Consider the following 22,500-nt stretch of genomic DNA (forward strand, 5'->3'; position numbering starts at 1 on the left):
GCAGAAAAGTAGCACTAACTTAATTACGGTAATAGCTTGGGAAATAAAAAAAGATTCATACTTATCTACTTATGTTAACATAAACACTGGAAAAAATGTTCTATGAATCTTGCAGAACATCTTTATATCAACAAAGATCAATAATCATTGTTATAGAACACTTAGTTAGGTCTAACACGTATATCAAAATATCTATAATCATTCAAAATGGAAAAGTATAAGCTCTTTCTTGCTGAAAACCAGGTCCTCCCTTTAAATAAAACATGTAGATTCAGAAGCAACTAGTATTTATCAATAACCAACAGAAAACCTAATAATAATAATTTATATAGGTCAAATTCGGGAACATTATGCTAAGCTGTACATATTGCTTTTAATTGGAAAAAATATATAGATTCATCACTATCAAGCATAAGAAACTGGGATTCTAGCACAAGCACACACAATTGATAATTTGAAAGACCTGGTACTTGAGGGATTTTGGAGACAAATACCACTAACCATTTAAATGGAATTGATAGCCTAACTAGTAAAAACTAAAATGACATGGAACCTATTACAGTATACCAAAACGTGGATATCTCGCTTAAAAAGTCTATGGAAATTATCAATTAATTTCATCCTTGGAATTTATAAAATGTAAAGTCAAAAGTTCAAATCCATAAGTATATCAAACCACCTCAAGATATCGGTATTGTTAAACCATTCCCATGATAAGACCTCAAAATCCCCTTAAATCAAAAGTACTATTAATCTGACTCCTTACCCATCCACAGCAACAGTGGATTGGATTTATGGCTGGATGGGATATTAAAATTAGAACCAAATGGTTAGGCTGCATGGCCAGGGAGGCTATTCGGTGCCAAGGTAATGTAAGGGTGAAACCCATCTAATTCCCTATAAAACAAAATAACAAATTCGTAGATAATTTATATTTTTCCTAACAATACAAATCTTAGTTATTTATTTAGGGGTATTACTTTCTGCGTAGCTGAAATAACGAGCCATTAAAATTTAGTGAGGGTTAACTACCCATACTGCTAATTAGCAGGGGTAGGAGGGGTAGCTTGCTAATGCACCCACTCACTAACCGGTGATTTAGCTCATTTTGCTTGGAGGTATGACTTCAAGAGGGGTAGGGCTGGCGGGCAAGTTTGTATAAATAGCTAAGGTTTGTATCGTTAGGAAAATAAAACATTATCTACGAATTTGTCATTTGTTGCGTAACTGGAATACAAACCTACGCTATTTATTCAGGGATGATTAACCAATCAGGAACGGTGTACGTCCCAGCCAATCTGGCTTTTCGCTTTTACACATGGTCTCCTTATCTGAGTATGTTAGTACTCAAAATAAGTGGTCCCTGCGCCTTGCTAAAACCTTGCTACGAAAGGTCCGTGGCCTATGCAAGCAGTGTGTTGAGATATATAGTGTGACCGTCCAGGTAAAGTTATGTTAACTCTTTAGTAGGAAAAATTGTTATAACCGACTTTCCAAGTACCACCTCGCCAGGGTATGGCGCCGCAACAGTATTAGCTTAATACTAGGTACACAAGGGAGGATGGTTTACCTCTAGTGGTTTGAGGTCAGCTTGTGCGGAGAACCCAGGATGCTGTTTTCCCCAAAAGAGGGGTGGATGAAGAAAAGAATAAGAGCCAGTCAAACCTTTTCATTCACACAGACTAAAACCGGGTAACAGTGCCCTCAACCTTCTGCTACTTGTTCAATAAGGAGGTATTATACCAGCTGTTGTGCAGTCACTACAGGACCGACAGAAAATGTATCGAGCCTCCTGTGGGTCCTGTCTTGCAGGTAGTGGGATGTGAATGTAGTTTGTCGTTTCCACACCCTAGCTTGAAGAACCTGCGTCACTGAGAAGTTTCTCTTGAATGTCATCATGAGCCCCTGTCATCATGAGCTCTTATAAGGACAAAGAGTGCAGGCACACGAGGACGGGCTGCGGCTGTTCTCTTAAGGTACAGCCTAAAACTCCTCACTGAGCAGAGTAGGAGGTGATAAGGATCATCTGTTACAGAATGAAGACTCAAAATCCGGAAAAAGTCGAATCGAGGATCCGCAACTCCCGGGTTCTGAGTCTCAGCAATAAACTCACGGACGGAGCTGAATGTTACCTCTCCCCATTTCCTTGAATGGGCGATGTCATATGAGAGACCATGAAGTTCACCGACTCGCTTGGCCGAAGCCTAAGCTAACAGGAATACCGTCTTCAAAGTTAGATGTGAATCTGTTGCCTGGCGTAATGGTTCATAGGGAGGTTTCTTGAGAGACCTGAGAACTCAAACCACATTCCATGGGGGAGGTCTTACTTCAGACTGACAACAGTTAGATCATAACTCCGTACGAGTAAGGAAAGTTCTAGCGATGAGGAAATGTCCATTCCGTGCAGTCTAAAGGCCAGGCTTAAGGCTGAGCAATAGCCTTTTACCGCCGAGACTGACAGGAGCATTTCTTCTAGCAAATACATGAGGAACTCCGCTATTGCTGGAATAGTGGGATCGAGAGGAGAGATACCCTATCTGCGACACCAACCACAGAAGACCTTTCACTTTGCCAGGCAGATTGCTGCTGACGACTTTTGCAGGTGTTAGACATCCTGATTGCAACTTGTTGCAAAAATCCTCTCTGAGAGAGGAGATGCAGGATAGTCTCCCAGCATGAACTCATAGTGAAGCATGGCTTTGTGGAATATCTTGGCATGTTGCTCTCTGAGTAGATCGTGTCACGGAGGGAGTTCTCTTGAAGACTATGAGGGTCATTGAGAAGTTGAGACCAATGTTCTGGCTTTGTTGAGTACCCTCACCAGACAGAACGGGGGAAAGGCGTAAACGTCGATGTTGTCCCACCGCCGTTGGAATGCATCTTGTCAGAAAGCCTTGAGGTCTGGGACTGGCGAACAGTATAACGAGAGTCGGAAGTTCAAGGCCATTTTGAAGAGGTCCACTGTCAGAAAACCCCACAAAGTCAGGAATTTGTTGGCTACCAGATGATCCAAAGACCACTCGGTACTATCTATCTAAGATGCTCTGCTCAAGTTGTTGGCAAGCACATTCCTCTTGCCCGGAATGAAGCGTGCCGATAGTGGTATCGAGTGAATCTCGGCCATCTCAGTTCTCTACTGCTAGCTGGGATAGGGGCTACAAAAAAGTACCTCCTTGCTTGCTGATGTAAGCCACTACTGTGGTGTTGTCGCTCATCACCACCACTGAGTGGCCTGCCAGAAACTGTTGGAACTGTTGAAGGGCCAGAAAGACGGCCTTCATCTCTAGGAGATTTATGTGGAGGTACTCTTCTGACTCTGACTAGAAGCCTGAGGTCGCGTGGTGCAGCACGTGAGGCCCCCCCCCTTTTTTGAGCATCTGAGAACAGCATCAAATCTGGGGGTAGAACGAGAAAATCCACTCCGTTTCATAGATTCTCGTCTGCCACAAACCACTCGAGGTCCGTCCGTTTTTCTGATTCCATGGGGATCCAGATGTCTGAGGAATTGAGAGCCTGATTCCACCCGGACTTGAGTCGCCACTGGAGAGATCTCATACTAAAGCGGCCGTTGGGAACTAAACGGGCCAGTGATGAAAGGTGACCGAGGAAACGTAACCACCTCTGGGCTGGAAGTTCTTCTCGTCTGAGAAAGGGTTTTGTGACCTTTCTCAGCCTTGCTATTCTGTCGTCTAATGAGAAGGCTTTGTGGAGATTGGTGTCTATTATCATGCCAAGGTATACCAGTCTCTGCGTAGGAAGCAGGGAGGACTTCTCGAGGTTTACCATGATCCCCAGATCTTGGCAAAGCCTCAGAAGTTTGTCTCGATGTTGAAGAAGGGTTGACACCGAGTCTGCTAGGATTAGCCAGTTATCCATATAATGAAGGAGACAGATGCTAATCCTGTATGCCCAAGATGACTCTAGGGCAAACACTCTGGTGAGAACTTGAGGTGCTGTGGAAAGACCGAAGCACAGTACCTTAAACTGGTATTTCCTGTTGTCTAGGCTGAATCTCAAGTACTTCCTTGAAGACGGATGGACTGGGATCTGGAAGTACGCATCCTTTAGGTCCAGTGTGCACATGAAGTCCTGTGGTCTTACCGCTTGTCTGACCATGTCTGCCGTCTCCATGCTGAACGGAGTTTGTTTGATGAACTTGTTCAGAGCCAAGAGGTCGATGACAGGTCTCCAGCCTCTAGATGCCTTTTTCACAAGAAAGAGTTGACTGAAGAAGCCTGGGGCCCTTCGAGGACCTCCTGTAGAGCGCCCTTCTTCAACAGGGTCTGGACTTTTGCCCGAAGGGCCATCCCCTTTGCTGATTCCATGGCAAAGGAGTCTATAGACACTGGATTCCTAGTCAGGGGAGGAGAGATGTTTTGAACGGGATGCAATACCCTAGACGAATCACAGAGATTGTCCAGGGTTCAGCCCCGTTTTGCTTCCACCTGTCCTAGCAACTCTGTAGGCATCCCCCTACTGGAGGACAAGCAAGGGGGAGTGCCTATCCTAGCATTTGTGGCCTCAGCTGCTCCCACTAGGATATTTTCCTCACCTGGAGGACTAAGTGCCTTTCCTGTCTTGGCAGTAAAGGGCTTCTTAGACACAGTGATCTTTGCTGGATGGGACTGCTGAAGAGCTGGTTGTTTATAGGGCTTGGAAGTCAAAGGCCTGGGGAGGAGGGATTCCTGATGGGACTTTCTCCATCTATCAGCAGCATGTTCCATGTCCTTAGGCTCAAATTGATGAGCTCCCTCTAGAGAGGAATATCCAGGCCTAGCGATCTCGGCATTTGAGACTTGTTGATGGAACCTCTCGGTCACCGCATCCCAATGCTTCAGGATGGTATTCACCCACAAGTTTGAAACTTGGCAGGCGAGAAACTCGATCGTGCGAGTGCCTGAGAGCAGGAAAGTCTCCATTGCTTTCCTGGTACGTTCCTTGGCGAAATCCTCAGTTCATACCAGGATTCCCAAGGTCCCTAACCAGACATCAAGCCATGAAGTAGCCTGCATGGCGTACATCAGACCTTCACCTGGCTAAGGATCTCAGTTGCTGAGAAAGGTTTCTGTCAATTGGAGTCTCTCTCTGGAGAGACTTCCTTGGTGAGCTCTTCCAAAGAGTGATGGAGAGGAACAGCTGGACGAGGCTCCTCCAGAATCTCAAAGTACCTCCTTTGTTGGACACAGGGAAGTGGGAAAAGCTTATTGGTAGAGCTAGAACAATGGGAGGAGGCATGTTCAGAGAGCTGTAGGGTGATCTTAGCCCTGGCACCCTTCAGCCCTTGAGACCAGGGCAAGGCTGCACTGGTCTTTGAGGGTTTCTGGGTGCCAAAGACACGGTCTAAGAGAGTGTCCTTGCCCTCCCGTGGGGGTATCTCTGGGTCGATAAACCCATTAAGAACTGTTATGAGAGTCAGAACCTGCCAGAATGCATGTTCTGACCCTTTTTGCTCTCCTTCCGACGTTGGACTAGCAGCGAAGTCTCCTTCTTCCATCCCCGAGAGATCTTCTCGGGGTGGGTCGCGGACATCCCTCGGGTGACTAATTGTCTCTGTAGACTTAGTAGTCCTAGAAGAGGACTTTGGCAGAGTCTTGAAGTACTTGGACTCCTTCATAGTAAGGAGGTAGGACTCCAGCATTGAAGGCCGAGAAGTTGCGTCCCTCCTGATTTCCATTGGTGGTGGGAAACTCTCTGTGTGAGGGAAGGATTCCTCCGAAGGTGGAAGGGAGGAGGTCCTTTCCTCACGTGACTCCCTCGGCAAAGCTGAGGTAGGAGAGTATCCCAAGGAAGATGCAGGAGGAACTGGCCTTGATGGTCTAACTAGAGTCAGCTCTACCCCCGAGGAAGTGACCGCGTCCGAGACTCCTCTTTTCCTCTTCAGGGGAGAAGTAGCCATGGTTCCTTACAAAGGGTCGGCTGGAGCTGTAGGACGCCCCTAGGAGCAGCCAGACAGAGCAGGATTGAAGGCTTGTACCACTGCCCTGACCATAGCACTGAACCATGGCTGCTGACTGACTGACGCAATGTCAGACAGATCCCCTGAAAGGAATGGAACCAAAGGGCCCCTACGAGGAGTCACGGCTGTAGGTGGGTCCACCTTAGAGGATGGCAGTTTTGGGATCCTGAACCCTTCTGTAGAGGCCTGTTCTCCATTCCCTGGCGGACGAGCTGAAAGGCATTTGCGGGATGGGGAATGAGGCAATGGTGACGTGTCAATGCGCTGTTCCTGGTTACTGTGCGAATGTGCAGGTGAGCACTGGTGCATTGGCGAGTGCTGGCATGTGCTGACGCGCTGGAGAGTGCTGGCGAGTGCTGGCGTGTAGGCAAATGCTGGCGTGCAGGTGAATGGTGGCGCGCAGGTGAATGCTGGGGGCACAGGTGAATGCTGGGGGCACAGGTGAATGCTGGGGGCACAGGTGAATGCTGGGGGCACAGGTGAATGCTGGGGGCACAGGTGAATGCTGGGGGCACAGGTGAATGCTGGGGGCACAGGTGAATGCTGGGGGCATAGGTGAATGCTGGCGCGCGGGTGAATGCTGGCGAATGGGCGAATGCTGGTGCACGCGTGTAGGGGAATGCTGGCGAGCGCGCTCAGGCAAGATCAGGCGTGCAGGAGAGCGATGACGCATAGGAGAGAGCTGGCCAGTGCACACGGGCGAGTGATGGCGAGCAGGAGAGCGCTGCCTCGTAGGAAAGAGCTGGCGTGCGGGAGAGTGATGGCGCACCGGAGAATGCTGCCATGCAGGAGAGCATTGGCGCACAGGAGATCGTTGGAGCGCAGAAGAGCGGTGGCGTGTAGTAGAACGCTGGCGCGTAAGAGATCGTTGGCTCATCAGAGAACGATGCAGCTGTCGTATAGGAGAGCGTTGGCAAGCAAGAGACCGAAGTTGCACGTGCGTGCTGAAGTTTCGCTAAGCTCTGTTTTGCCGGTGATCGTAGGTTGGCTGGTGAGCGCTGGCGAGCTGGCAAACGCTGCTCTCTGTGGTGAGGTTGTTGGTGAAGATGAGCAGGTGAAGGTACGCGCCAGAACATTGTAGAGCGCTGACGAGCTGGAGAGCGTGGGAGCTCTGTAAAGCGCAACGGAGCAGGCTGGCGCTGAGGAGATGTTGGCGAGCTCTGGTGCACAGCAGGGCACTGGCGAGCAGGAGAGCATTGGCACGCAGCTGCACGCTTAGGTAGGGCCTCAGGAGGCTGTACCAGAGACAGGAATGGTGATGGTAGGTCGGCAGGTCGGCTGGTAGGGAGCACAGGAACAGGGATGTGCCCTTTCGAAGGTTGGACATCCACCGAAGGAGATCGTGAACGATCTACAGGGGATGTGCCCTGTGGAAGGGCAAACATCCACCGATGGAGATCATGAACGATCTACAGAAGAGTCCAGGACAGAAGTCTGAGGACTAGCAGCAGCGTCATCGGGAGAAGGTCCATGAACGGGCGTAGGTCGAGGGCCAAAGACGACTGACGCGGAGACTCCTCTGCGGGGGACGGCTACGATGATGAGACTGAAGTGGCGAAGAGGCGCCTTTTCAATGATGGTGAAGGACGACCTCTAAGGCGAAGCGGCGGGTAAGCTCTGCGACGGAGACGCCCTCTAGGGGACGCTGGATCAGCAAGCTGACCATGAGCAGCAGCAGTCCTCTGAAGAGGAGTCTCTATGAGAGAACTCCCCCAAGGGGAAGAAACACTCGCAGGAGAAATAGATGTAAGACTAAGTTTCCCTCTCGAAGGATGATCAGGAATAGGGGAAATTAAGTCGGCAGCAACAGCTGGAGTCTGGAGGGACATGGGCGTTGGCAGAACCCCCAAAAGACCCCTATGACACCAAGACGTCGACAAGCGGAAGAGGATCTACCTCCAAAGTCGACGACAAAGGCTGCACACTTGCACCCAGGAGGATGAGCTGCAGCAGGGAGTCCTTGGAGGGCGGACCCAGACGCCCCAAGGACAACCATACCTGTAACACAGAAGACATAGACAAGGCCTCACCCGGGGGGAGAAGTGGGGCAGCTTTCTCTAGAGGAACACCACCATCTCGAGGACCGGTGTTGTCCGAAATTTAAAGGGTTTGCGCTAATACTCGACGGTCTCTCGGAAGACAGTACGAGTATGAGCTTCGAAAGAAGGTCAGGAGACAGAAGCAGCAGCCTTGAGTTTTCCCCCTTCGAAGGAACCTTCGAAAGAGAAATATGACAAATTCGTAGATAATTTGTATTTTTCCTAACTATACAAACTTAGCTATTTATTAGGGGTTATACTTTCGGCGGAGCTGAAATGACGAGCCATTAAAATTTAGTGAGGGTTTACTACCCACACCGCTAGTTAGCGGGGGTCGTGAGGGGTATCTTGCTACCACTCCCGTTCACTCACCTGTGATTTAGTCACTTTGCTTGGAGGTAGGACTTTAAGGGGGATAGGGATGGCAGGCAAGTTTGTATAAATAGCTAAGGTTTGTATAGTTAGGAAAAATACAAATTATCTACGAATTTGTCATTTGTTCCGTAACTGGAATACAAACCCCGCTATTTATTAGGGGTGACTCACCCATTAGGAAGGGTGGACGTCCCTGCCAATCTGGCTTTTGGTTTTGCCCTGGGACTCCTTATCTGAGTATGTTAGTACTCAAAAATAAGGAGTCCCTGCTCTTGCTAAACCTTGCTACGCAAGATCCGCAGCCTACGCAAGCTGTGTGTTGAGACGTGCAGAAGTGTGACTGTCTAGGTAAAGTTATTCCGAGTCTATGTAGGAGATACCTGAAGTAACCAAGACTTCCCAATACCACCTCCCCAGGGTATGGGGACGCAACAGTATCAGCTTAATACTAGGTACACAAGGGAGCATGGTTTACCTACAGTGGTTTGAGGTCAGCTTATGCAGAGAACCCAGGATGCTGCTTTCCCCACAAGAGGGTAGGATGAAGAAAAGAATAAGAGCCAGTCAAATCTTTTCATTCACGCAGACTAAAACCGGGTAACAGTGCCCTAAAACTTCTGCTACTAGTCCAATAAGGAGCTTGAGGTATACAACCAGCTGTTGTGCAGCCACCACCGGACCGGTAGAGAACGTATCAAGTTCCTGTGGGTCACGTCTTGCAGGAGAAAGGTTGTGAAAGTCACCTGGAGCATTCACATCCTTTCTTGTAAAACCTGCATCACAGAGTAATCTGCTAAGAAGGACCAGGGGCATAGTTATGCCCCTGACACTGTGAGTCGTCATGTCGAGATGATGTTTCAGTGATCCTCCTCTAGTCTCTCCCAGTGCTGACAAGAGGAGGGACCCGGGCAGGCTGTTGCCGTTTTCTTTAGGTAAAGTCTCATACCTTACCCTTCTCAATAATGGGCGATGTCGAAAGAGACCATGAAGTTCCTTGACTTGTATGGTTGCTGTCCGAGTGTGTAGGAACATTGTGTTCTTAAATCAGGAGAAAATTTGTTGCCTGGTGAAGTGGAACATAGGGAGGTCCCTTGGGGATCGGAGATTTGAACCATGTTCTGAGAGGAAGGTCTCAATTCTGACTGGGGAAAGGCAAGTTGTAGGTCCGTATGAGTTAGGAAAACTCTATCAATGAGAGGGTGTCCCTTTCTTTCAGTTTGAAGGTGAAGGATCAAGGTTGAGTGATCATCTTTACCTGTAGGAACTGAATAGGGGGTCTTTTCTTCTTGTATGTACTCGAGGATTCCACTATTGCTGGAATCGAGGTATCGAGTGGAGACACTTTCACATGACACCAACCACACAAGACATTATACTGCCTGGTAGACTGATGCTGAGGAATTCCTCAGATAACTAGACAACCTTTTCGCAAAGTGGTATTGGGTAGTCTGCAGGCGTACAATCATAGCAAAGCTATAGCTTGCGGTAGGTGTCGAAGTGGGTTGTCTGTTATGTGGAGAGGGTTCTCTTGGAGAGACTATCAGGAGTTTCAAAAGGTTTGGAGACCGTTCTGCATAATGCCATAGCGGAGCTAGGAGAGTCCTTGAGAGGTTGACCGACATTCTAGCCTTGTTGAGTGCCCTTCTCCAGATAAAACAGGGACGAGACGTAAAGTCATTGTTGTACCCGCCGTTGTTGCCAGAGAGCCTTGGGGTCTAGGGCTGATGAGCAACGGTAGCCTGAGATTCAGGAGCGTTGCGAACAGACCACCTAGTTGGAGGACCTCGTAAAGTCGGGACTTTGTTGGTTACACGGCGATGCAAAGTCCATTCGGTATACCTTATCTGAGATGCTGTGCACAGATTGTCGGCGAGCAAGTTCTTCCAGTCTGGAATGAAGCGGGCTGATAGTGGTACCGAACGGACTTTGGCCCATCTTAGTGTTTACAGTATACTATTAGATGGGAAGAGGCTACTAGCAAGTTCCTTCTTGCTTGTCGATGCGAGTCTCTATGTGGTGTGTAGTGTGTCGTCCATCACATCACTGAGTGGTCTGTTAGGAACCAATGAAGCTGCTGAAGGACCGGAAAGTTGGCCTTCGTCTCTTAAGAGATTTAAGTGAAGGTACCTTCGGGCTCTGTCCAGAGGGCTGAGGTCGTGTGGTGCAGCACTATGGTCCCTCCTTTCTTCTTTTTCCAACTCAAGTCTCTTGGAATGGAAGTCGTTCTCGTTTCGAGAAGGTTTTGTGGAGATTGGTGTCTAGAATCATTCCCAGATACAACAGTCTCCTGGGAGGGAAGTAGGGAAGACTTCCGTAGGTTTACCCTGATCACTGGATCTTGGTAAAAAGACTTCAGAAGTTCCAGTGTTAATGCAAGGTTGCCACTGAGTCTGCTAAGGTCAGTCAGTCGTCCCGAGAGAGAGGAGACAGAAGCCGATCCTGTGAGACCAGGATGGGTGTAGTGGAAAGACCGAAGCACAGTGCCTTAAACTGGTGTTTCTTGTTTGTCTTGACTGAATCTTCCAACCTTCCTAGATGGATGGTTTCGACCTGGGAGTAAGTGTCCTTTAGGTCCAGTGTGCAAATGAAGACCCGAGGTCTTAGCCCTTGTTCGAACTCCAACATGGTGTGGACATCGACCCAAAGGGACAGCTCCTTGCTGATCCTTTTGCATGGAAGATTGTCGACGCTGGAGTCTTGACTCATGTCGTAAAGGATCAGGCGCGATACCCAGTGTAAGAATTCTTCTCCGAGAGAATTTCTTTAACTAATAGAAGGAAGGCAACGCTTAGCCTTACCATGCGCCCTGATGGTATTGATGCTATTCCTTAGAATAGAATCAATCTGGCGAATGTTAATCAATGGTTAACTGTTGGGTATCATGGTTACTGTGCAGTCGTAGAGTGCCCGCAAGCAGTTCCCTGTCGGCAAGCCGTTGATGAGGGTTGTCGAACGTTTGCCAATCACTTTAGTGTGATGGCGAACGGCCAGTAGCGAGAAGTATGTTGTATACCTTCTGATCTAGGAACTTACACAAAGCGGTTGACTAGTAAGTTTGAGTCACGAACTGCTGGCAAATTGCCGATGACCGATGAATCGGTGGTCTGTGAGCCGATGGTGAGTTCGAGATCTGCAAGCTCATTATGGTCCCCCCTGGTTGGTCAGAGATGAGCAAGCTGAAAATGGGCTGGTCAGAGATCAGCGAGCTGAGTTCAATGATCGAAGAAAGATGAGCTGCCCATCGGTGATCTAGTGATCAGCAAGCTGATGACTGGTTATTGACTAGCAATCGGTGATTGAAAACGCTAGCAATTGGAGATCGTTAGTCATTGGAGGGACTAGAGATCACAGATCAGCATTGAGCTAGCAATTGGCGATCTGGTGATCGGCGAACTAGCGATCAGTAAAAGTGTGAACTTGCCATCAGCAAACAGTGATCTAGAGATCAGTCTGTTGTGCTTTCCTGTTTGGTGACGGTGGTCTGTCAAGGAAAAAGAAACTTCAGAAGAGACAGGGACCAAGGATTCCCCGTTTTGATTACCCTTGTAGGATAGAATCTTCGGGATCTTGAATCCTTCTGTGAAGCCTTATTCCTCTTTTCCCGGTGGCAATGTTTGTGTTTGCGGGGAGGAATGGGGCAATGGTGACCTGTCCAAAAAGTTTTATTCCTTTTACTGACAATTGCACGAGTGTGTAGGAGAGTACTGGAGCGATGGCACACAGGATGATGCTGGTGCTTAATATCTGCCTGGAGAGCAGGCATGCGCTGGTTCTTAGGCAAGAGCTGGTGCATTGGATCTGCGAGCCTTGACTCTTTGGCAAGAGCTGGCGAATTGGATCCGGGACCGTAACTGCACAGGAGGGCGCAGGAAAGTGAGGAAGACCGCTTGGAGCGCGCACGAGTGAAGGCCGTCAGCGCGCGCATGCGCGTAAGGCTGTCAGCACGCTTGCCTGGTAGACTGTTGGTGAGCTTATGCATGCACAAGACTGTGCAGGAGACCATCGCGCGCACGCGTGCAATACTGTTGGAGCGCGCAGGAGACCCTAGGCACCCGCGCGCGGAACTGTTGCCACGCGCGAGTGCAAGACTATTGGCGCGCACAAGCGCCAATGCTCTTGCGCTCTTGGAACGAAAATCATCGGTGCGTGCACGGGAGACCATTGGCGCGCGCGCGCGGAAGATCATTGGCGCGTGCGCGCGGAAGATCATCGGCGCGCGCGAGCAGAAGACTGTTGGCACGCGCGCCGAAGATCGTCGGCGCGGGTGCCGAAGATCGTTGGCACGCGAGCGGAACACTGTTGGCACGCGCGCGGAACACTGTTGGCACGCGCGCGGAACACTGTTGGCACGCGCGCGGAACACTGTTGGCACGCGCGCGGAACACTGTTGGCACGCGCGAGGAACACTGTTGGCACGCGCGCGGAACACTGTTGCCACGTGCGTGTGAAAGACTGTTGGCGCACGCGGTAAATCATCGGGGAGCGCGCTGGAGACCATCACTACCCGCGCGTGGAAGATCGTCGGCGCGCACGGGTGTGGAAGACTATTGCCGCGCGCATGGGAGACCATTGGCACCCGCGCGCGGGAGACCATTGGCACCCCCGCGCAGGAGACCATTGGCACCCGCGCGCAGGAGACCATTGGCACCCGCGTACAGGAGACCATTGGCACCCGCGCGCGGGAGACCATTGGCACCCGCGCGCGGGAGACCATTGGCACCCACGCGCGGAAGCTCGTCGGCACTCGCGCGTGTAAGACTGTCATAGAGTGCGCGCCCGGAAAACTCGCGCGTGTAAGACTGTCGGAGAGTGAGCGCCCAGAAAACTCGCGCGTGTAAGACTGTTGGAGAGTGCGCGCGAAGGTAGCGCTAGTAGGTTGGCAGGTCAGCTGGTAGGGCGACCAGTGGCAGGACGATCAGGAATTGGGATGTGCCCTTTTTAAAAAAAAAAAAAAAGGTTGAGCATCCACCGATGGGGACCGTAAGCAGGTCTGCGTTAGAGTCCAGGACCGAAGTCCAAAGGACTACGTTGCAGCGCAAGGTTGCGCTGGTAGATCGGTAGGTCAGCTGGCCGGACAATCAGGAACTGGGATGTGCCCTTTGGAAGGGCGAGCATCCACCGATGGGGACCGTAAAAAAGGTCCGTGTTAGAGTCCAGGACCGAAGTCCAAAGGACTACGTTGTAGCACAAGGTTGCGCTGGTAGATCGGTAGGTCAGCTGGCAGGACGATCAGGAACCGAGATGTGGCCTTTGGAAGGGCAAGCATCCACCGATGAGGTCTTGGTAGGTCTGCTGCGCTGGTAGGTCTGCTTGATCCTCCAAAGAGGTGTCTCTATGAGTGGCCTCTTTCGCGAACGAGAGAGGTGGATACTTCGTTGAAGAGACTTGAAGACACCCGTGATGACTCCCATGAGGGCTGGTGGATCAGCAAGCTGACCTTTAACAGTAGCGAGCCTCCGAAGAGAAGTCTCTATGAGTGGCCTCTCTCGCAAACGAGAGAGGTGAACACTTCGTAGAAGAGACCAGAAGACGCCCAAGATGACGCCCTTTGAGGGCCGGTGGATCAGCAAGCTGACCTTAACAGTAGCGATCCCCTGAAGAGTCGTCTCTATGAGTGGCCTCTCTCGCGAACAAGAGAGGTGAACACTTCGTAGAAGAGACTTGCCAAGACCATGCTCTGCCCCTGAAGGAAGAGAAACTCAGCAAGGGGGGAGAGAAGTCTGGGTGAAGGCAGCAACAGCAGTCGGAGACGATGAACTTATTAAGATGTGGGAAGTTCTCCCTCTGAAGGGAAAAACAACCTCACACCTGGGGAGGAAACTTCCCTCGGAAGGGAAGTTATCCAACCCCTGGAGGTGAACCTTCTTTAGCGTTCTAAGATGATCTGAAGTGCTGGTCATATTGTCACGGGAGTACTTCTAAGAGAAGGGATGACGCCCATGACAGCATCCTCTGAGGGACGGCAGTGACAGCAGATTCCCCACGCATGAACAGAACAGCTCTGCTTCGTTGGCACTCTTAGTCGAACGAAGAAAAACTGCATAGTTAACTGGGAAAAAATTAAATTAAATAAAAAGGAACCCAGAGGGAACAACAGAAAATAAGTATTGCGCTGGCAAAAAAATTAATTACTTAACAAATTCCCCAGGGAGGAACTCCAAAGAGGGGAACAGCATAAAATTAAGTATTGCGCCCTTCCTTCCCCAGTCGACATCCACGGGAGAAGGGGGGAGCGGAGTAACTGTAATAAAAACAGAATTACAATTATTTAAATCAGCTAAGAATATTCACCAATACAGTAGTGAGAACCACTGACCCTCCAAAGGGAAGTGTTCCCTACGGAGAAAGCTGAAAAGCTAAAATACAATTATATTTTCACTAAAAATAATTGAGTCAAACAATCGGAAGAGCAACCTAACCCGCGCACGGGTAAGGAGCATCCCCAATAGTACGCTGTTGTTGTAAAGGTGAACGACCTCGAGAAGAGAAAGACCGTAGTCAATCTTTGAAAGGCCACATTCCCTTCGCTCAGAATCCATGTTTCCCGTAGGAAAAAAGGAAAAGGCGAAGACAATAGTTGAATGAAGAGGGTCCGGGCCATGACGATTCCCCTGCGGCGGCCGAGTTAACGGTTATATGCAGACGGGAAGACCGATGGACCAGAGAGGGAGAGGTCGTTCCCCACGAAGTGGAACTGTGCTGGCCTTGCTACTACGCAAGTGTCGTTGTCGTATATGTATCACACACACAGCACAAACACTGAAAAGAAAACTTACCACATTTCTATACACATATATATACATAAAAATTAAGAATATTTTCATATATATACAAGTACAGTATAAGAAAAAGTAAGTTAAAAGACAAAAATTAATGGCAGCCCAGAATAGGCAAGGAGGGAGAGAGGAAACAACCGCTCTTGATCCGAGCCAAAAGTAAAGTGACTAAATCACAGGTGTGTGAACGGGAGTGGTAGCAAGCTACCCCCCCTACTCCCGCTAACTAGCAGCATAGGTAGTTAACCCTTGCTAAATTTTAATGGCTCGTCATTTCAGCTCCGCCGAAAGTATAACCCCTAATAAATAGCGTGGTTTGTATTCCAGTTACGGAACAAATCCCGCTTAGACCTCCTCTTCCGCCGTTGCCCAAACCTCAGCCACTGGGAGGCAGACCACTCCCAATACTCACTACATTGGTTGTTGCTAACACACTGCTGACCTCTGCAGACGGGACAGAGGGTGTGGCGATCGGTCTCCACCGCCAACATATAGGCTACATAGGGCTGGCCATTGAGTCAAGGACAGGTACGCAGGATTGCAGAAGTCAACACACACACACTATCACAAAGAAAAGCAAAAAAGAATCAATGGCAGTCCAAAAATAACGGCGAAAGATGAGGTACGGCAACGACCGTACACTATCCGAGCCAAAAGCAAAGTAAGCTAAATCACCAGTGTGTGAGTGGGAGCTGTAGCAAGCTACCCCCACTAACTAACGGTATAGGTAGTTAACCCTCGTTAAATTTTAATGGCTCGTCATTTCAGCTACGCAGAAAGTAGAGCCCCTAAATAAATAACATAGGTATATATTACAGTTACGGAACAAAGCTGAATTAAGAACAATAAGTTTGAAAAAAGGAAATGGAATGGTGGTGAAATGAAATAGGAAAGAAATTGGCTTAAGGGTTGTTACAATGACCCTCTTAAAGTGGAAAAAGTTGAAGCAACCACTGGAAAAAAGAAAGCCATTGAGGAAACACTTATCATAATAGTTGGCAAGACACTTTGAGGAGACACTTATCATATAAAGTATGTAAGACACTTTGAGGAGACACTTACCATATAAAGTTGCAAGAAGTACTTCTCTGGTATCTTCGTAAAGTAAAACGTATCCGGCAATTTCACTGCCTTATTATGATGTGGAGTTCAGGGCTTCACTAGCTTCTAGTGTGGAGTTTATGGTCTTGGCAGCTTATATTGAGAAGCACATTTCAACAGCTTGTAATGTGGAGTATATTGCTTCCGAACATTTATAATGTGGAGTAAATAGCTTCAACAACCTGCAATGTAGAGTAAATAGCTTCAACAGCTTGTAATGTGGAGTATATTGCTTCAGAAAATTTGCTTGGTGGAGTAAATAGCATTAACAACTTGCAATGTCGAGTAAATAGCTTCAAGAACTTGTAATGTCGAGTAAATAGCTTCAACAACTTGCAATGTGGAGTCAATAGCTTTAATAACTTGCGATGTGGAGTAAATAGCTTCAACAACTTGCGATGTGGAGTAAATAGCTTCAACAGCTTGCAATGTGAAGTAAATAGGTTCAACAAATTGCAACGTAGAGTAAATAGCTTCAACAACTTACAATATTGAGTAAATAGCTTCAACAACTTATAATGTCGAGTATATGCCTTGAATAGCTTCAACAACTTTTAATGTGGAGTATATGCCTTTAACAGCTTCAATGTGGAGCACATGGCTTCAATAGCTTCCAATGTGGAGTACATGGCTTCATTATCTTATATGTTATATATTGCAAATGGCTTCAGTAGCGAGTAATGTGAAATGTGTGACTTCCATGATGTGGGAAACTGAAGTAGCAATAATGTGGAATTACAGGGCTTCAACAGCTTGTGATGCGAGTCCTTAGGTTCAACAGCTTGTAATGTGAACTGTGTGTTTTCAACACCTTTAAATATGGAGTATATGGCCTCAATGGTTTGTAATGTGGAGTATACGGCTTCAACATCTTGTAATGTGGAGCACTTGGGTTCAACAGCTTCTGAGGAAGATTATGTGGCTTCAACAGCTTGTGAGGAAGATTAAGAGGATTCAACAGCTTATGATGTGGAGTACATGGTCTAAACAACTTATAATTTGGAGTAGAGGGAGTTTCAACAGTTTGAAACTTATAGCAATTGGGTTTAACAGCCTATAATAGTATGTGGCTTCAACCGCTTGGAGTATAGGGGCTCAACAGCTTGTTATGGGGAGCACTTGGGTTCAGCTGATTTAAGTATTGAGTACATGGCAACAATAGCTTGTAATTTGGAGTATGCAGTTTAAACAACTAGTAATGTGGAGAATATAGACAACTTCTGATTTAAAGCATGGTATTTCAACAGCTTGTAATGTGTAGTCTTTGGTTTAACAGCCTGTAATCTGGACTATATGGCTTCAACTGCTTTTAATTTAGAGAGGGAATTCAACAGCTTGTAGTAATGTGGAGCACTTGGGTTCATCTGCTTGGAATGTGGAGTACGTGGATTCAGCAGCTTGTAATTTGGACTTTGAGGGCTCAACAGCTTGTAATTTGGACTATGGGGCTTCAACAGTTTGTAAAGTGAAGCTTTTGGGTTCAACTGCTTGTAATGCAACGTCCTTGGGCTTTAAAGATCGTAATTTTGAGTATGCGGCTTAGACAACCTGCAATGTGACTGGAGTGCATGGCTTCAACAACTTGTCATTTGGAGTATGAGGCTTCAACAGCTTGTAAATTGGACTACGCGTGTACAACAGCTGAAATAAAAGATGAGCATCTTAATCACAGTAGTTTGGTACGGTATAAGAAAGGTTCAAGCATATTATTGATAACATACAGATGCATACATCAGTTCAATTAGGTAAAATAGGTAAAAATCAATCAACAATTACAAGAAATAACAGTACGAATTAAGATGTCTCGAAACCCAATATGCTAAGACGAAGATATCTGCTTAAGTTTATAACTACTATAACTGTTCTCTTCATAACTTAACCAAGGAATTGATGAAAAGTGAAATCAACGTTGAAATACTGACCTAATGCATTTCGAGTTAGAAGGGTTATAGGCATTGTACATCTCTCTCTCTCTCTCTCTCTCTCTCTCTCTCTCTCTCTCTCTCTCTCTCTCTCTCTATAAAAGAAAAGAAAAGAAAAAAAAAAGGGATTTAGTGTGTTCTGTTTTCTTGATGTATATTTTTAACCATCCTATGTCCATTTCCAGATCATATCTCTCTCTCTCTCTCTCTCTCTCTCTCTCTCTCTCTCTCTCTCACAAGTTAGAGTTGAACTTTAAGGTTCACAAGCGAAATGTCTTAGGTGTACAAGTGCTTTTCGAGAGAGAGAGAGAGAGAGAGAGAGAGAGAGAGAGAGAGAGAGAGCCAGCAATGATAATCGAGTCCGATTGGACTTTGCATTGACTACAACATCAAGAGGACTGCGATGAAGAGTGACAACAGTCCCTTATTACAGCAGTGATATGTGAAAACAGTGTTTAACTGCACAAGTATATCAACGTACCTCAAGCTCTCTAGATTTTTATATCATTGCTATAACAACAACTCAAAATCCCCTTTCGTCAAATGAGCAACTAATCAAAACCTGAACCACTAAAACGAGAAAGGTTTTGTGATATGTTTGACTATAAATTTGATCCCTATAGCAAGGCGATGGGAGCCAGGAAGAAGCAATGATGCAGTATTATTAAGATTCGAAGGAGGTTTAATTATAAACCTGTGGAAATTGAGGTAAAGTAGAAAACTAGATATGCATTGCAAGGCATTCTCATGTACGATGTACATATGAGAGAGAGAGAGAGAGAGAGAGAGAGAGAGAGAGAGAGAGGAGAGAGAGAGAGAGAGAGAGAGAGAGAGAGAGAGAGAGAGAGAGAACGCCCCTGATATCATGGCGGTCACCCACGCCCCCTGCTATCACGATGGTCATTTATGCCCCTGCTATCATAATGGTTATTTAACCCCCTGCTATCATGGTGGTCATTTATGCCCCAGCTACCATGGCTGTCATTTATGCCCCAGCTACCATGGCTGTCATTTACGCCCCTGCTATAATGGCAATCATTTACGCCCCTGCTATAATGGCAATCATTTACGCCCCTGCTATAATGGCAATCATTTACGCCTCTGCTATCATGTTGGTCATTTACGCCCATGCTATCATGATGGTCATTAATGTCCCTGCTATCATGGTGGTCATTAACGACCCTGCGATCACGTCGAAATTTTATTCACCTTTAATCACGTTGACCTTTTATGAACCTCTAATCACGTTGATCTTTTATGCCCCTGTAATCACCTCGTTCTTTTATGTACTTGTAATCATATTGATCTTTTTATGTACCTGTAATCCGTTGATCTTTTACGCCCCTGTAATCACCTCGTTTTTTTATGCACCTGCAATCACGATGATCTTTTATGCACCTGCAATCACGTTGATCTTTTTGCCCCTGCAATCACGCTGATCATTTATGCACCTGTGTAATCCCGTCGATCTTTTATGCACCTACGATCACGTTATTTTATGCACCTGCAATCACCTCAATCTTTTCTGCCCCTACAATCACATTAATGTTTTATGCACCTGCAATCACGTTGATCTTTTGTGCATCTGAAATCACATTGATCTTTTATGCACCTGCAATCACGTTGAACTTTTTGCCCCTGCAATCACGCTGATCAATTATGCCCCTGTAATCCCGTCGATCTTTTATGCACCTACGATCACATCGAACTTTTATGCACCTGCAATTATGTCAAATTTTTATGCACCTGTAATCACGTTGATCTTTCTAGGCACCTGTAATTGCGTTGATCTTTTATGTCCCTGTAATCATCTCATCCCTTTATACACCAGCAATCACGTCAATCTTTTATACAACTGTAATCACGTTTATATTTTATGCACCTGCCATCACCTCAATCTTTTCTGCCTCTGCAATCACATTAATCTTTTATGCAGCTGTAATCACGTTGATCTTTTATGCACCTGCAATCACGATCTTTTATACAACTGCAATCAAGACGATCTTTTATGCACCTCTAATCACGTTGATCTTTTATGCACCTTCAATCACATTGATCTTTTTATGCACTAGCAATCACGTCAATCTCTTATTCACCTGTAATCAAGTTGATCTCTTATTATTATTATGATTAATAGCCAAGCTACAACCCTAGTAGGAAAAGCAAGATGCTATAAGCCCGAGGGCTCCAATTGGGAAAAATAGCCCAGTGCGGAAAGGAAATAAGGAAATAAATAAATGAGAACAAATTAACAATAGATCATTCTAAAAAAAGTAACGTCAAAACAGATATGTCATATATAAACTATAAAAAGACTTATATCAGCCTATTCAACATAAAAACCATTGCTGCAACTTAGAACTTTCTAAGTTTTACTGATTCAACTACCCGATTAGGAAGGTGATTCCACAACTTGGTCACAGCTTGTATAAAACTTCTAGAATACTGTGTAGTATTGAGCCTCATGATGGGGAAGGCCTGGCTATTAGAATTAACTGCCTGCCTAGTATTACAAACAGGATGGAATACTGCAATCACATTGATCTTTTACGCCTCTGCAATCATGGTGGTCATTTATGCCCCTGTAATCCTGTCATGTTTTTACATCCCTACAATTATGTCACTCTTTTATGCACCTGCAATCATGTCACTTTTATGCACCTGTAATCGCATCAATCTTTTACGTTCTTGCAATCACATCGATCTTTTGTGTCCCTACAATCATTTTGATCTTTTACGCACCTGCAATCATGTTGATCTTTTACGTACCTGCAATCACATCGGTCTTTTACACATCTGTAATTACGTCGATATTTAAACACCTGTAATCACATCAATCTTTTATGTACTTGCAATCACTTCAAATCTTTTATGCACCAGCAAAAATTTTACGCACCTGCAATCACGTTGTACGTTTATGCACCTGCAATCACGTTGATATTTCACCCACCTGCATTAGCGTCGATCTTTTATGCACCTGCAATCACCTCGATCTCTTACGCCCTTGTAATTACCTCGTTCTTTTATACACCTGTTATCACATAGATCTTTTAAGCACCTGCGATCATGTCAATCTTTTATGCACCAGCTATCACTTTGGTCTTTTATGCACCTGTAATCACGTTGATCTTTTATGCACCTACGATCACGTCAATCTTTTATGCACTTGAAATCAATTCGATCTTTTATGCACCTGCAATCACCTTTTTCTTTTATGCACATGCAATTACGCTGATCTTTTATGCATCTTCAATCCAGTTCATCTTTTCTGCACCTCTAATCCCGTTGATTTTTTATGCCACTGCAATCACATTCATATTTTATGCATGTGCGATCACGTCAATCTTTTATGCACCTGTAATCAAGTTGATCTTTTATGCACATGCAATCACATTGATCTTTTTATGCACTAGCAATCACGTCGATCTTTTATGCACCTAAGATCATGGCAATCTTTTATGCACTTGTAATCACGTTGATCTTTCATGCACCTGTAATCACATTGCTCTTTTTATGACCTGTAATCACACCAATCATTCACGCCCCTGTAATCACCTCGTTCTTTTATGCACTTGCACTCACGTAGATCTTTTATGTATCTGCAATCACGTTTACCTTTTATGCACCTGCAATCTTGCTGATCTTTTATGCACCAGCAATCACGCTGATCTTTTACACCCCTGCAATGACACTGATCTTTTACGCTCCTGTAATCACGTTGATCTTTCATGCACTTGCAATCATGAACTTTTATCCACCTACAATCAAAATTTTCTTATGCACCTGTAATCACCTTGATCTTTTACGCTCCTTTAATCATCCCGTTCTTTTATGGACCTGCAATGACGTTGATCTTTTATGGATTTGCCATCATGTTGATCTTTTATGCATCTGCAATCACGATCTTTTATGCACCCACAATCACGTCAATCTTTTATGCACCTGCAATCAAGTTGATCTTTTTATGCACCTGTAATCACCTTTTTCTTTTATGCACCTGCAATCACGCTGATCTTATATGCATCTTCAATCCAGTTGATCTTTTATGCACCTCTAATCCCATTGCTTTTTTATGCCCCTGCAATCACATTGATATTTTATGCACCTGTAATCACGTCGATCTTTTTCGCCCCTGTAATCAACTCGTTCTTTTATGCACTTGCAATCCCGTAGCTCTCATGCACCTGCAATCACATTGATCTTTTATTCATCTGCAATCACGTTGATCTTCTACGTCCCTGCAAGCACGCTGATCTCTTACGCACCTGCAATCACGCTGATCTTTTACACCCCTGTAATCACGTCAATCTTTTATGTACCTGCAATCCCGT

The 22,500-nt window shown here is 46.3% G+C and overlaps 1 long non-coding RNA gene across 1 annotated transcript in view; it reads right to left on the reverse strand.

Annotated features, from left to right (window-relative positions):
* Positions 1–22,500, reverse strand: part of LOC137658606 (uncharacterized) — a 95,127-nt gene that overhangs the window by 51,097 nt on the left and 21,530 nt on the right. Inside the window, exon 2 of the long non-coding RNA XR_011047388.1 lies at positions 16,209–17,888. This is a non-coding gene — a long non-coding RNA (uncharacterized lncRNA). The remainder of the gene's footprint in view (positions 1–16,208; positions 17,889–22,500) is intronic.

Source organism: Palaemon carinicauda, chromosome 19 (assembly GCF_036898095.1).
Source record: "Palaemon carinicauda isolate YSFRI2023 chromosome 19, ASM3689809v2, whole genome shotgun sequence".
Taxonomy (NCBI): Eukaryota; Metazoa; Arthropoda; class Malacostraca; order Decapoda; family Palaemonidae; genus Palaemon; species Palaemon carinicauda.